The following is a 17254-nucleotide window of genomic DNA, read 5'->3' as shown; positions in this document are numbered from 1 at the left end:
AAGATTGGTGAGAGGAAATCTGCTTAAGAAGATGAAAAAGAATCAAATCAAAGGTACATGTAGAAAGGGTGATCTTAGGAAAAATCTACTTCTTCTCTGGAGACTGGAGTAAAGAAGAAAATGGTGGGAATGAGGTTAATCTGTTATGAGAAGAGATAGAAAGGTTGTCAGGTGAGGAGGAAGGGAGAAAGGGAGTTCCCAGTGGAAAGTCTCAATTTTTTTTTGTAAAGGACTTTCCAAACTATCCCTGAATTCCCAACCCAAAATCTCTAGTAGCCTGATCTCCATCCCTTTGTGTTTTGTTCTCTAAGTTTCAGGACTTACTGATCCCAGTTCTTATTTACCTTCCCCTTTCTCCTGTTACTTCCATTGCAATTGGACATGAGTTTGTCCTCTCCTTCCATTTTCTTTTTTCCCCTCTGTCCCCACGTTGTTCAAACCACAAGAGTCCTAGTTTTCCTTTATCATTTGTTCTTTCATTTCCCCTCTCCCATGGAAGGAAAAACATGGAAATACAGATTAGTGTCACCACTACTTCACAAATAGAATATAACATCACACAAAGACAAGCCCATCCATCACAGAGGCAGACACTTAAATCATTGGTCAACACCAAAAGGAAATCTCTAGTGAAGTACCACAGGACTCTATGCATGGCTATTTAACATTTCTATTAGTGACTTTGATAAAGGCATAAATGTCATGCTTATCAAATTTACAAGTGATCAAGGACTATGAGGAGTATACTGGATGATGAAAGCAACTGAATGGGCTAAAACATGCATGAATCATGACCCCAATGTAATTAGATGAAATTATATTTCATTATTTTAATGATATGTAGCTTGTGGTTGGTGCTACCTAATACAGTGTAGATAATACAGGTGATAGTCTTCATGTTCATCACCTAGTGGCAAATTTTCTAGTGATGAAATGCTTTGAAATTAGCTAGGCCAGTGCTTGAAGTACAGACTTAGTCTATTTCTAGACCTAAATTTGAAGTTCTGTTTTAGCTTAGTGAGAACTTTCAAAGTTTGTGGTCCACTGGTATAGAATCACTTTTTGTCAAGGGAGCAAAACAAGGATGGGGTATGTATGTTCCTTTGAACCAGTGAATCCTTCAGTGAAAGGAACTACCAATATAGACATTTTCTCTGCTGATTCAATTTAGAAATACTATGAAGTTATCATCTTAGACAGTTGCCTGAGACGCTGAAAGGTTAAACCCATGATCCACAACCAAGAGATGTCAAAGGCAGGTCTTCCGATTCCACTATCTGATTCCAATACCAACCCTATATTCTTGATGCTATTTCAACCTCTTATAGCAAAGCATCACAAATTTAGAACTAAAGCAATGCAAGAAAGTATCTGAAGGAAAGCACCTCTACCTAGTCCAACCATTGAGAAAATTGAGCCTCAAAGAGACAGAATAATGAAAGAAGAGAAGGAAGCACTTTTCAGAAATAGAGGAAAGCCTATGCTTTAAGTACCTGCTATGTGTCAGGCTCTATATTAAGTGCTTTTAAAAATTATTTCATTTGATCTTCAGCAACCCTAGCAGGCAGATACTATTAATGATCCTCATTTACAATTGGGGAAATTGAGGTTAAGTGACTTATCCAGGGTCACACAGTTTATATGTGTTTGTGTGTGTGTGTAAAGATATAGATAGATAAGTATGGATTTGAATTTAAATCTTCCTGATTGCAGAAATAGGGCTCTATCCTCTGAGCCACTCAGCTGCTCTCTATTCCTTCTCTATTTAGAGATAGATTTAACATTCAACAAACAGCTAGCAATCCAGTTTGGCTTGTAATGAGTGCATAAAGAGTGAATGTTGTAATCTATCTTTGTGTGTATTTTGAAAATAAAAAGCTATTATTTAAAAAAATAAAAATAAATTAAGTGCATAAAGGGGAAAAATATAAAATAATGTCATTAATTAAAAACCCTCAACAACATAAGACCAAGTAGATCCCCAGGATATTCCTCCAGAAACTTATCTTCAAATTAGCATTTACCCGTTAAATGACTATTCTTTGGATCTGGTCATTCAACCAGTTTCAAATCCTCTTAATTATATTGTCAGACATATTATCTAGTACAGTGATTGACATCTTATTCATATGGATGGTATAAGGGACTTGGTCAAATGTTTTGCCAAAAATCTACACAGATTTTACCTATAGCATTTCCTAGGTCTATCAGCCTGGTAACTGTCAGACAATGAAATAATGTTAGATTGGCTGTGATGTTATTTCTGAAGCCATTTGGCTTTTCTAGAGGCTCATTCACCAGCATTTCTTAAAAACTGAGTTCAAACTCATTTGTGATTTTCTTCTAGGGCAACATTTACTTTCTCCAATCCTACAGTCCTTCCCAGTCTAAGATTCCCAACAGAAGTTCAGCAGCAAAGCTTTGCTAGAATTTGCTGAACTAGTTCCAAAGTCAATTGTCAAATGCAGCATGATTATTTATATGTCAGAAATACATTTCGGCTTGATTTATTCTTTTGCCTAGACTTTTAAAGGAAAAAAAAGTTAATAATACAGATTCATCTTAAAAGTAGTCAGTGATAAGGAGATGAAGTTTTTGTGAGGCAATCTGGGTTAAATGACCTACCCAATGTTACACAGGCAAGTATTTGAGGCCGAATTTGAATAATACTCTATTCACTGTACTATTTAATTACACTATATAAGGAGATCATTAAACATTAACAGCATGCTGCTCAACTGTTATATGCACCAGGATGTGCACGGATAAAAGGACATAGTTCATTTGGGTCTAGTGACTTAAATTCTTAAAGTCTAATAGGTAGACTCTTATCTTACTATCGCCTTACTGATCTAAAATTTCAACTAACTATGAATTGTTCTATTTCCTTTCCAGTCAAAGCACCATTCTCCTTGGCAGAGGAAAATAGAAACAAAATAATAACTGCTTAGTTATACCTTCTCTCCATCTGGTATCATCCATCCCCAAACAATTTTTGATTTTTTTCCCAATATACTTTTATTTAGGAAAAAACCACTTTTTTGTTATTTTCACACCAACCTCAACTGATCTACAGCTGTAATTCTCCTGATACTTCTTTTCAAGAGCATGTCATGACTTTGCATTTCTTTTCCCTTACTCATCTTTGCTTCCATCTCCTACACGTCTTTTTTAAAGATTTTTACTGATATTTTTTATTTTCATTGCCTACATTTCCTCTGTATTACTCCTTCTCTCTTCTTCCCAAAATCTATCCCTTATAAAAAAGAAATTTTTGAAGGAGAAAAGAGAAAAAAATTATCATTGAAAAATGTCCTTGTCTTTTTTTTTTAATGTAAGTTGGTCAATAAATTCCCTATATAACTATATTGGTGGGGTCTCCTTTTCTTTTTCTTTTAAGTTGTTTGTGTATGCCCTCAGATTTTCATTTTGAGTGTTTCCCATCTCTTCTGAGCTGACTTCCTTTATGTATTTTAAGCCATGGGATACTACCTAACCTTTTTCTGAATCTTTTGAAATCTGCTTCCCCAAAACACAGAATGCATGTCAGACCATGGGATGCTTCCCTAACTTCTCAGAATTTATTACTTAGTCTTCAAATTTCCCATCATTTCAATTGACTCAAATTTATAAGAATCTAAGCCATTCTGCAATTGATAAATGGTCAAAGGATATGAATAGACAATTTTCAGATGAAGAAATTAAAACTGTTTCTAATCATATGAGAAGGTGCTCCAAATCACTACTGATCAGAGAAATGCAAATTAAGACAACTATGAGGACACCACTACACATCTTTCAGATTGGCTAAGATGACAGGAACAAATAATGATGAATGTTGGAGGGGATGTGGGGAAACTGGGGACACTAATACGTTGTATGGAATTTTGAACAGATCCAGCCATTCTGGAGAGCAATTTGGAATTATGTTCAAAAATTTATCCAACTGTGTGTACCATTTGACCCAGCAGTGTTTCTATTGGGCCTATATCCCAAAGACATCTTAAAAGAAGGAAAGGGACCCACATGTGCAAAAATGTTTGTGGCAGCCCTTTTCATAATGGCAAGAAACTGGAAACTGAGTGGTACCCATCAACTGGAGAATGGTTAAATAAGTTATGGTACATGAATATTATGGAATATTACTGTTCTATAAGAAATGATCAGGAGGATGATTTTAGAGAGGCCTGGAGAGACTTACATGAACTGATGCTGAGTGAAATGAGCAGGACTAGGAGATCATTGTACACAACAACAACACTATTATACAAAGATCAATTCTGACGAATGTGACTCTTTCCAACAATGAGATGACTGAGGCCAGTTCCAATGATGATGTGATGAAGAAAGCCATCTACACCCAAAGAGAAGACTGTGGAAATTGAGTGTGGACCACAACATAGCATTCTCATACTTTTTGTTGTTGTTCGCTTGCATTTTGTTTTTACTCATTTACTTCCTTTTTTTGATCTGATTTCTCTTGTGCAGCAAGAGAATTGTATAAATATGTTTATACATATTGGATTTAACATATATTTTAACATGTTTAAAAAAATTCCCATCAGTAATCAGTTCCTTCTCATTGGTGAAATAAGATTCAGAATAATAGTTCTCCTTATTGCTCTATTTCTTATAAATATACATATATTATTATATTATGATATATAATTATATTATAGATATAAATTATTATAAAAGTAAACCAGGAGTTTGTTAGCTGTTTTGCTTTGGCAACTCCTACAGATGCAGAGATATTAGAAGCCCACACCTCTACTATATCATGCCCAAGTCAGATTTGCTAGATCAATTTTCTAAATTCCTCTTATATTTCCTCATCCTTCTCTAAGGGGAAGAGGAGGCTTAAAGTATTTCCTCTCTCTCTCTCTCTCTCTCTCTCTCTCTCTCTCTCTCTCTCTCTCTCTCTCTCTCTCTCTCTCTCTCTCTCTCTCTCTCTCTTTCTTTATCTTTTGTCTGTATTTGTTCTGCAAGGTTTTAGGAATAAGAGAATGTGGGATGAAATGGTATACTCTAGAAAAGAATGGGTTGATAGAAAAGATAATGAATTCTATTTTAGGGGGTGTGAGGAAAGACATCCAGGAAAAATAGAAATGAGATAGATATTGAGATTGCCATATCATAATCCACTGAAGGAACTGGGATTGTTTCATTAGGAGAAGAGAAGGACTGGGAAGAAATGATAACTTTCTTCAAGTACTGACAATAACATCATGTGCTAACATTATTCCCTTTGGCACAAAGGGCAGAAGTAGAAGCAATTGGTAGGAGTTGCAAAAAAGCAGATTTAAGTTTGCTGAAAGGAAATCTCCCTGCTAAGCGCTATGGGAAATGTCTAAATACAGTATCCCTCTCCCTCATTTCAAGTAAATGCAGGATGTCATTTGGTGGGTGTCTGTTATAGGAGATTTGTTTGGGGGATGGATAAAACTAGATGACCTCTGATATCACTTTAAAATTCTGTGATTCTGAGAGTTGGAGAACAATTTCACTTAGTAACCCCTGTCTAAACTTAGCTGTTATGGAGAGCTACGAGGCAAATGACAATGAGAGTGGTCCCCAGCTGAAAGGAATTCTAAGGATACTGGAGTGAGGTATGAGCAGGCCAAAAGAGAGAGAGACAAAGACAGACAGAGACAGATAGACATAGGTACAGAAACAGAGACAGAGAATGGGACAGGGTGACAGACAGAGAGAAAGATAGATGGATAGATAGATGCATTCACCCATAGAGTATTTGAGTGAATGAACATTGATTGAGACAATTCTTTCTCACTCTTTGTTCTTACACTGATACTGAACTACTTGTGACCCTGTCTCTAAACTCAGCTTTCATTAGCTTCCTTTCAATTCAGTGCAATTCAAAAACATTAAGTTCCTGTGAAAACTCTATATTCAACATCAAAGATACAAATGAAAAATGATAATTTCATATTCATTGAAATTCTCAAGAAAAAGAAGACACAAATAGAAACTATTCATATGAAGAGGAAAGAGAATAGTTGTATAAAGAAACTAATGTGGATGCACAGGAAACTGGTTCATCAATAAAACTGACCTTCTCCAGATGCAGAATAATCCATTTTGGACATAGTCAATGTAAGAATGTATTTTGCTTGACTGTGCATATTTATTACAATGGTTTTGCTTTTCTTTTTGTGAAGATGAGAGCAGGAACAAGGGAAAGAATAGAGAGCAAGGGAGGAATTAGAGGGGAAGGAAGAAAGGAAGGAAGGGAAGGAAGGAAGGAAGGAAGGAAGGAAGGAAGGAAGGAAGGAAGGAAGGAAGGAAGGAAGGAAGGAAGGAAGGAAGGAAGGAAGGAAGGAAGGAAGGAAGGAAGGAAGGAAGGAAGAGAAGGAAGAGAAGGAAGAGAAGGAAGGAAGGAAGAGAAGGAAGGAAGGAAGGAAGGAAGGAAGGAAGGAAGGAAGGAAGGAAGGAAGGAAGGAAGGAAGGAAGGAAGGAAGGAAGGAAGGAAGGAAGGAAGGAAGAGAAGGAAGAGAAGGAAGGAAGGAAGAGAAGGAAAGGGAAGGAAGGAAAGGGAAGGAAGGGAGAGAAGGAAGGAAGGAAAGGGAAGGAAGGGAGAGAAGGAAGGAAGGAAAGGGAAGAAAGGGAGAGAAGGAAGGAAGGAAAGGGAAGGAAGGGAGAGAAGGAGGGAGAGAAGTAGGGAGGAAGGAAAAGAGGGAGGAAAGAGAGAGGGAAAAAGGAAAGTAGGGAAGAAGGAAGGAAGGGAGGAAAAAAGGAAGGAAGGAAGGAATTAAGGAAGGAATTAAGGAAGGAAGGAAAAGAAAAACCATTGAAGCATCCTTTTTAATGCATAGAACAAAAAGAGAGAAGAAAAAAAAGCAATTAAGCAGGATAACTTTAAAAATCCTAAGTTGAACTTAATATATACTTTAAGAAGAAAAGCAAGCTCTGCATAGGAGAGTTTCAAATCCAATTCTCTTTTTCTTTTCCGCTGTGCCTATAGAAATACTAATTTTATGTAGTGTCTGTTTGGGGGAAGGGAAAGAAATAGTCCCCAGTCTTTAAGGAGCTTTAAATCTAAGGGGAGAGGGGAGAGAGAGCTAGGGAGGTGGTTGAAAGTCATAGTAAATAAACAGAGTGAACCTCCAAGTCAGGGACACTCTGGGCCCAAATTCTGCCTCTGTGTGAAGCTGGGTCAAGTCCAATTAACTTGATGCCACAAGCCACCTCTCTAAGGGCTATGTGGTACAAAAACAGTTAGCAAATCTATTTTCTTTTTGTTTGTTTTTACTATTACTTTTTTGTTTTTTATATCACAATTATTTTCTGAATCTACTCTACCCCACCCCCCACCTAAAGAGTCCTTCCCTTTTAACAAAAGAACAAACAGTTTAATCATCTGGACCACAGTAATAGTCCTGGACTGCTGATTGCAGTATTCCCACATATATAGTCTTTCCACATTACAAGGGAAAAGAAAGGAGATTCATATCTACTTTTGAGATTTTGTTTCTTCCATTACTATAAAAAAACACAATCGATGAAAAAGTATTTTTGATTACTCTGGGCAAAGGATTATGTTAAATTTTGGGGATACAAATAGAAAGGCAAAATGTCCTTGCTTTCAAAGATCTCATATTCTAACAGAAGGACACAATATATATAGAAAGTTTCAGATGCAAGTCACACGGGAAGAGATCATGGAACTTAGTATGCAGCAGAGAAGTAAATGATAATGCATCTTCCTTAATGTTATCTCCATTCATAAAACCATATCTCTCTCTTGATATTGAACCATTTAGGACTTGAATGTCAAGAGCTTTCTTTTCTGCATCTTCAGAAGTTGCTGCCAAAAAATAGAGCTACACGTACTACAGGGTTGCAACTCTACAAGGATCAGTTCCCTAAATGACACCTTAAAAGACTGAGCTAAAATCAGAGCTATTGGTTGGGGAGGGGAAGAAGGGATGGTGCTGTTATGCTTGGACACAATTACTTGCCCACTAATGACAGTTGATCAGCAGTTTGCTAGAGAATTGCATTTTCTTCCATTTTAAAAAAATCTTTTGGTTTTGTTTTTTTCTGAACAGCTGAGTGGCACAGTAGATAGAGCATTGGAATCTGAAAGATTCAAGTTCAAGGGCAGCCTCACTTATTTGGGCAAATCGCTTTTGTTTTCCTCAGTTTGTTAAATGGGGATAATAATAGCCACTGAACATGAAAGGGAAATCCACCTAAAATTCTTAACTAGATCACAGATCATGAAATGCTAATTAATTGACCTCATTATATAATTTTACAGATAAAACTGAGGCCCAGATTGTGACTTCCCCAAAGCTACATATAATCAGGAAAACAACATAGAAACATGAGTTATTATTATATTATTATTACCACCATGCTTTCTCATCACCAACTATACTCCAAACTCATCATCCTCTTTACTTCTCTTGGACAGTGTTGTCCTTGGACACCAGTACCAGGGCCCTTTCTATCCAAACACTTATCTGTTTTCTGCAAGAACATAAGAGGAATAAGAAAACACTTAATTTCATAGTATTTTCAGATATACAAAGTACTTTCTATCACAAACCCACACAAGTAATATTATTCAAATTTTACAAATGGGGTAACAGAGTCAGACAAATAAAATTATTTGCTCAGTATCAAACAACTGGAAAACATGAGTAAAATTCAAAATCAGTTCTTATAAGTACACCGCCCTTTCCACTACATAACACTGTCAGAAAATCTGTGAGCTCCAATTTTCCCATTGCAAGAGAGACCTTGAAATAGAAAACCAGAGTCTTGAGTCATCTTCAGGTATGCAAATGTTTTTATAAAATTATTAAACAAGGATTCTTGTCATGCTCCAACACTGAAGGGGGGCGGGGTTCAAATAGTTATCTATAATAAAACAAACTAGGCAATCTCAAGAAGGCCTTATTACAGATTCGCCTTACTTCAAATGATCAACTAATGGAGATATACCAGTCAATCAGTCTTCAAGCATTTATTAAATTCCAGGCTAGTCTTGAGGCTACAAAACCCCAAAATGAAACAAGTCTTTCCTAGCCTCACAAAGCTGCTGCTCAGCTAGAAATCCTGCTGGAGCTGTCCTTGGCCATAGGTGCTGACTCAGCTTGCCATTCTCATCTTCCTTCTGCTCTCAGCAGAATTACTGACACTTTGTGACTTTTGTAGTCCCTCCATGTATATGAGGTGCCGAAATAGCTGAACAAACACTGACAAATTCCCATTTTAGGTAGACTATCAAATAATGCCCTCGTATAATCTATAGGCGAGAGTTAGGGTAGAGGGTAATTGATAACCAAAGATGGGGTGCAAAATGATCAGTATAAAGGCTCAATACCACTGTCACCAGGATTGTTCTCTAAGTTGGAAAATTGGAAATAAATTTAGATAATACTATTGGGATAGGCAGTGCCTAAACATAGTTTTCTTTATCACTTATCTTTCCAATTCTTTTATACCATGTGCTCTGGGTCCCTAGTAGCATGTACTTTTAAGACACAGATTGGTACAGATTAGTGCCCTAAAACAGCCTTCGCTCTGCACAAGGAAGATATGAGAGGATTCCCCAATACAAACACGATGACTATCATTTCCTCCTTCATGTCTCCCAGGCCTTACTAGTTTTTTTCCTTTAGGTTCAATTTCATTGACTCACCTCATATTTTCTTCCTATGTTTTCTCCTTAGAATCAATGTACTATAGTCAATAGTGTGAGAACTGAAGCAAGAAAAATCTAGGGTCAAATGCAGTTTCAGATATTTATACAAGACCATTAGCAAATCACTTACTTAAAGATTCCTTATCTGTAAAAATGGAATTAATAATGGCACTCAGCTCAGAGGCTAAGAGGAGGAATGATATATATATATATATATATATACATATATATGTATATATATATATATCATTGAGGAATGAGGAATATATATATATATATATATAATTTTGAAATCAGGAAAACAATACAAAAATCTGAGCTATTATTATTATCACCACCATGTTTTCTCATCACCAAGTATATTCCAAACTCATCATCTCTTTTACTTCTCTCTGATCCATCCTATATAGACTAAGTATTGGACATTCTCAGAGCAGTACATCCTTAGGTAGTATAATAGGTAGAGTTCTAGACTTAAAGTGAGAAAGACTCTTCTTTCTCATTTCATATCTGGCCTTGGACACTTACCAGCTATGTGACCTTGGGCAAATCACTTAATTATGCTTAACTCAGTTTCCTCATCTGTAAAATGAGCTAAAGGAAGAAATGGTAGATCATTCCAATATGCTTGCCCAGGAAATCCTAGATGGGATCACAAAGAGACACAACTAAAAAGACTGAACAACCAAAAATTGCACATTATAATCCCTAGCTCCATAGTTTCACATTTCACCTAAGGACAGGTCAATGTATATCAGCGACTAGGTAAAGTGTCACAGGTAGGAACAATTCCTTACTAGATAAGAGTTGTGGGAATTGAATGGGAATTTGAGTAATCATAAGCCAACATAACTTACTGGGACAGTTTTAACATTTCTTGAGAGAACTAAGGTTCAAAGGTTAAGATATAAATGAAAGACACTGGTTACAGAAGATGATATTCATGCTGAGAGATAATAATAGCTATTATTTATCTAGTGCTTTAATATTTGCAAAGCACTTTACATATGTTATCTCATTTGGTCATTATTAAAGATTAGGATAGGAGTAAGAGGTAATATATGGGAAGAGTCAGAGATCCATTTGTCCAAGTCAACTTCTAATCCCAAAAAATTTTAGCTTTTTACAACGGCCATGTTCATTCTCAATTTTCACCACATATTCCAGCATCCAGTTTTGGTGTGACCACAGGGCAAGTTTGCTTCTTTCTTAAAATCTATGCCCACAAAGCCATAAACTCAGATTTGTAGATCGCTAATCTCACAACTAACAACAGTTAATGTAAAGACATGGCAAGTATGGGAGAGAGGGAGGAAGAGAAGGGGTAAAGAATAGTAAAGGGAGGAAGGAAGAAGAGGGAAAGGAGAGAAGGAGAAAGGAAGGGAGGACACACTTGGATCCAGATCTGATTGGTAGAATGTTTCCCCTTGAAAAAAGTTCAAATTTCTCTGTGTAAATTCTGCCCATTGCTGCAAGTTCTGTCCTCTGGTGCTAAGCACAAATCTAATTAATTCCTCTTGACATCCCTTTAAATATTTGATGACAGCCTATAAATGTTCTTCCTATAAATTTTTTCTTCCTCAAATGAAATAACCCCAATTCCTTTATATGCATTTATAGTATATTCTCTACTCCTTTCACCATCCTAGTATCTCTCTCCTGGGCACATATTAATGTATTGATGTGTTTAATAAAAAGTAATGCCTAACTGCTTTGCAATTTTCCTTGCAGTTTGTCCAGGCCAAGAAACCCTCCCATTCATTTGTATTCTGAGGTACCTTAAATTATGGACTTCTCTATTCACTTCTTAGGCCTTCATTACATAGCCTATTCCTCCAGTCTGCCTTTTTTTCTTTTCTTTTTTTTAACCACTATCAAAAAATGTGGTAAGAATGGCTTTATTGTGTAATTAGCTATATAGTAATGGTGGATCCCTTTAATCCCTATTTTTTTCTGTTTTTTTTCCACTAATGTTCTTGATCTTTTAATTTTCAATAATCTTTTAATTGTCAAATCTCAGGATTTGTATGACTGCTTTTCTTTTGCCTTTAAAACAGTGAAGTTCCCCTTCCATGCACAGATTTTCTCTCTTCCCTCTCCCCCCTCCCCCATTTCATGATGCTGCCCTCTCCTGTTGCTTCTTCTAACGGATTCATCACTTTATATTTTTCTGGACCCCAGCCACAGAAGCCAAGAAAGTAATCTACATTTGTATATGCATGTGGGTGAATCCTTTCCTCATAGTAACCCTGTTCAGGAAATAATGCATATATTACAATTTTACAAATGAAAAAACTGTGGCTCAGAGAGTTTAGGTGACAATTCCTGTTTAAAAAAAAAAAAGATGTTAAGATATAAGCCAGATGATAAGGGGAATCATTGTGTACTACATAAGATACTGGACTTGGACTCTGGAAGATCTGAGTTTAAATCCTGCCTCAGACTAATTGTGTGACTCTCTCTGTGCTTCACCTGCCTCATCTGTAAAAAGGGAGGGTTGCCCATAATCGTCTCTAAGTTCCCTTTCAACTTGAAATTCATGATTCTACCAAAAATATTTATCTTTTAATAAAATCTAAATCTAAAATTTATTTAGATTTGAGAATAATTACATGGCAGAAACAAAACAGTACTATTAATTTCAAAGTAGAGAGATTCAAATGAAGGAGCCAGTAATGAAACTAATGATTTCTGATTTTAATAAAGAAATATCCATAGCCTAATTAACAAGCAAAATAAAAATTTAACCTTGTGTAAGTATAATCGAAACTTGGTGGAATGAGATTCATAATAAGAATGTGACTCTGTAGATGTTGGCATTTTGTGTTATGAATTATATATTATGAATATATTTATATTATTTATGAGAGGAAATTTAGAAACCAGAGGGAGAAATCTGATGGAAAACATTTGGATGAATCAATGGAGCAAGAAACAACATTTTTGCCATTATGTACTGTAGATTATTAGGACATCAAGAAACACTAAATAAGGAGAAGGCCACAAATATGGATTGGCAGAGAACTCCACTTATCCAGACATGTTCTAGCATCAGTCTATCTCTTTTTACTGTCTGTTTCTCCTTATATTTCTGTCTCTGTCTTTATCTCTAGATGTGTCTGTCTCTTCTGACTCTCTCCCAAAAATAGATCAGCTAATAGTTTCTGGATTTGCCTTAACAATAATTGCAGCATTCAAAAAGGCAGAAGAATCAATTAGGAAATGCTACTCCAAATTTGACTCTCACTATAAGGTTAGTAATATTTCTTCCTTTTTTTGAAAGGTTACTAAGTAAGTCATAAGTGAAAGTTTGGTGGCAAATGGACAGCAAAGGTGGATGAGTTCACTTGTGGTCGTGGCTCCAAGAAACCATGGCATGCACAATTGCCACATCCCAGTAAAACCATCTTGGGAGATGGTTTTAAGGGTAACTGACAATCTCAAACCCAGTGATGAGTTAAGGAGGGATGTCTACTACGACTATATGAAGACTTCCCCCAATGGAATGACTGAAGCAGGTGTTGTGGAGCCCTTAGAACTTGGTCAGACATTGGAAATGCCAAGGTCATCAACTGCATCCTGGAATATTGATTTTTATCTTCCCATTGGTTCTCTTTGAAAATGAAGGATGAAGGGGGTAGCTAGATGGAACACTGGATAGTGTGCTAGCCCTGAAGTCAGGAGGATCTAAGTTCAAATCCAACCTTAGACATCACAGTTACTAGTTGCATGACCCTGGGCAAGTCATTTAACCCCAATGGCCTAAAAATTTCAGAAAAGAAGTTTCTCTAGAAATGAAGAATGAACAACTAAGTTATAGAATTAGGGAAATGTAAATATAGCTTGCCTAGAGGTTAGGGATATTAGATAAAGTTTCTTATGCTATTCTTGAAAGAAAATGGAAATAAATGAACTAGACAGTAATACAATTAGGCTTAATGACCATGTTCAAAGAGTAGTCATTAATGGTTCAGTCATATTGGAAGAAGGCCTTCATTGGAGCACATCTTTTAACATCTTTATCAATAATTAAATGAATGTATTACTAGTATGCTTATAAAGTTTTCAGAAGACACAAACAACAAATTGGATGATTGTCTTAGGAAATATCTTATTAGACCATGAAATTGAATTGAATATGATGAATTTCACAGCAAGAAATATAAAGTCTTATTTTTAAAAAACTCATTAGTATGGCCAAGAGAAGTATGGCTAGAGAACAGTTTGTGAAGGAAAAAATGGAAGTTTTAGTTTAGTGTGAGTGAACAGTGAGACAGCAACAGAGAAAGCTAAAACTATCCTGAGTTATGTTAAAAGTCATAGCACTAATTCAGGAGGACCTGAGTTCAAATCTGGTCTCAGACATTTAATAACACTTCCAAGCTGTGTGACCCTGGGCAAGTCACTTAACCTCAGCCTCAGAGGGGAAAAAAAAGTCATAGCACCATGAGTCAATACAGTCATTTCAGAAATTTGGAATTATATAAATAATTTTGAATTATACAAAGTAATTAAAATGTCCCTACTCTTTAAACCAGAGATTCTACTGCTAGGCTTATATAACCCCAAGAAAACCATTGGTAAGCAGAAATTCCTCAAATACATCAAAATATTTTATAGCAATATTTGTTATGATAGCACAGGATTTGAAAAAAAAACAAATGCCTACTGACTGGAGAATAAGCTAACTGTGATACACAGACATAATGAAATATTACTCTAAGAAATGGTCAATGTGATGAATACAGAGAAGCTTGGAAAGATCTGCATTAACTGATAGAAAGTAAATTAAGGAGAGCCAAGAAAACAATCTATACAATGACTACAACAATAACTAGAAAAACAACCACCCCAAAAAGTGAATGTTTTAAAAACAACAAAAAATAAGCATGACGTGAAAAAAGAAGAGAAAAATTTCCCCTTTGAAGAGATGGAAAGTACATAAAGGTTGAACATTGGAATGTTTTGAGATTTTTTTCAATATTCTAATCAATTATGCTGATTTTCCATCTTTTTCCTTTTTTATCTTTAAAAAATACTAATTTTTATATGTGACAGTTCTTGGTGAGGGATAGGTAAAAGAATACTTGGGGAAACCATGATGATGTATAAGAAACCCCAAAGATGTTATTAAAAACTTATTTTTAAAAAAGGAAAAAATAAAGTTATAGTTCTACAGGAATAAAAAAGAGATGGTTTTATTGTACTCTACCCTAAACATACTATATCTGACATATTGTGTTTTCTTCTAAGGAAATCACATTTTAGGAGGAACATTGACAAATTGGAAAGTATGTAGAAGTCATTCAAACTGGTGAATAGTTTAAAGTTGATCAATTGATGATAAATGGTCAAAGGATATGAATAGACAATTCTCAGATAATGAAATTGAAACTATTTCCACTCATACGAAAGAATTCCAAATCACCATTGATCAGAGAAATGCAAATTAAGACAACTCTGACATACCACTACACACCTGTCTGATTGGCTAAGATGACAGGAAAAAATAATGATGAATGTTGGAGGGGATGTGGGAAAACTGGGACACTGATGCATTGTTGGTGGAGTTGTGAAAGAATCCAGCCATTCTGAAGAGCAATCTGGAATTATGCCCAAAATGTTATCAAATTGTGCATACCCTTTGATCCAGCAGTGCTACTACTGGGCTTATATCCCAAAGAAATACTAAAGAGCAGAAAGGGACCTGTGTGTGCCAAAATGTTTGTGGCAGCTCTTTTTGTTGTAGCTAGAAACTGGAAAATGAATGGGTGTCCATCAATTGGAGAATGGTTGGGTAAATTATGGTATATGAAGGTTATGGAATATTATTGTTCTGTAAGAAATGACCAGCAGGAGGAATACAGAGAGGCTTGGAGAGACTTACATCAACTGATGCTGAGTGAAATGAACAGAACCAGAAGATCACTGTATACTTCAATGTTGTATGAAGAGATATTCTGATGGAAGTGAATATCTTCAACATAAAGAAGATCCAACTCACTTCCAACTGATCAAGGATAGACAGAAACAACTACACCCAGAGAAGAAACACTGGGAATTGAACTGTTTGCACTACTGTCTTTCTACCCAGGTTACTTATACATTCGGAATCCAATACTTAACATGCAACAAGAAAATTGGATTTACACACATATATTGTATCTAGGTTATACTGTAACACATGTAAAATGTATGGGATTGCCTGTCATCTAGGAGAGGGAGTAGAAGGAGGGAGGGGAAAATCTGGAAAAAAATGAATACAAGGGATAATGTTATAAAAAAATTACTCATATAAAAATACACGTTAAGTATTGGATTCCGAAGGTATAAGTAACCTGGGTAGATAGACAGTAGTGCTAACAATTTACATTCACTTCCCAGTGTTCCTTCTCTGGGTGTAGTTGTTTCTGTCCATCATTGATTAATTGGAACTGAATTAGATCTTCTCTTTGTTGAAGATTTCCACTTCATCAGAATACATTCTCATACAGTATTGTTGTATAGTGATCTCCTGGTTCTGCTCATTTCACTCAGCATCCGTTGATGTAAGTCTCTCCAAGCCTCTCTGTATTCCTCCTGCTGGTCATTTCTTACAGAGCAATAATATTCTATAACCTTCATATACCACAATTTACCCAACCAGGGACCAGCCTTCTTTTCAGTCAGAGTAATCACCACAAGAATAGCAGGATAAAGTCCAAATTTTTTTATTATCTCCTTCACAATCTAGTTTCCTTGCCTTGGGGCCTGGGCTAGTTTTCTGAAGGTCCTCCAGAATGTGTCTTGGTTTCTGTGGGGAAGGCAGGAGGACCACCACTATGGTGTCTGTCTTGAAATCTGTCCCAATCCAAAGGCTTGTGCTCCAGCCTCCAGCCACCACAAAGGTGGGAGATGAAATGATTCTGTCTGGCTGAATTTGTCCCAATTTATATGCTCTATTATAATTACATTACCATAAGTGTAAATCTTGTAGAATAGGTGTCAATCTTGTAGAACTATATTAAGTACTAAGTACATGTACTGAGCTAGAGAACTATTAATCACCATTCTAAACTAGATATCCACTGTCTAATCAGTTCCACTAAGTTAGCTAGCACCTTGTAAGAATCCTTGTTTCAAGTACAGACTTCTGGCCCATAACACAAGACATAAACATTGTAAACAGATAATCTCAGGGGGCAAGGCATTATCCATAGAGCATGAACAATATATCCTGCCATATGCACAATATGGGAGTCACTAGTAAAGGGGCCAAAGAAGCCACTCATATAAGAGGAAGTACTAAAAAATGATTGGCAACCAGATTCTCTGAAATCCTGAAAGAGATAGGTTAGTAGAGATCCCTGTGTCACTTACAATTTAATATTAACACAATTTAAACCACAAATCAACTGAAAAAATATATCCATGTACCCCACTATTTATGAATATAAGTCCATACATATTACAAGGGTCCTTACTGGGGTCCATGTATATAGAATAGATTTGAAGAGGTTCTTGAACTTGGATAGACAAAAAATTACATTATTTCCAATAAATTTTAACTGAAATTTGGCATTTCTTTCAATTAACTTTTTT

The 17254-nt window shown here is 35.9% G+C and overlaps 1 protein-coding gene across 2 annotated transcripts in view; it reads right to left on the bottom strand.

Moving 5' to 3' along the window:
* The window catches only part of AZIN2 (antizyme inhibitor 2), a 74014-nt gene that overhangs the window by 35113 nt on the left and 21647 nt on the right, over positions 1-17254 (bottom strand). The window contains exon 1 of one of the 2 annotated variants that reach the window (XM_074305412.1): positions 345-498. The exons of the other annotated variant lie outside the window; for it this stretch is intronic. The gene's annotated coding sequence lies outside the window, so the exon portion shown is untranslated. Of the gene's footprint in view, positions 1-344; positions 499-17254 lie in introns of those variants that run through there. 2 annotated transcript variants of the gene reach the window in all.

The sequence above is a fragment of the Sminthopsis crassicaudata genome, chromosome 3, assembly GCF_048593235.1.
Source record: "Sminthopsis crassicaudata isolate SCR6 chromosome 3, ASM4859323v1, whole genome shotgun sequence".
NCBI classification, from domain to species: Eukaryota; Metazoa; Chordata; class Mammalia; order Dasyuromorphia; family Dasyuridae; genus Sminthopsis; species Sminthopsis crassicaudata.
Note: the sequence above shows the minus strand (reverse complement) of the source record. Positions and strands in the feature narration are given on the sequence as shown.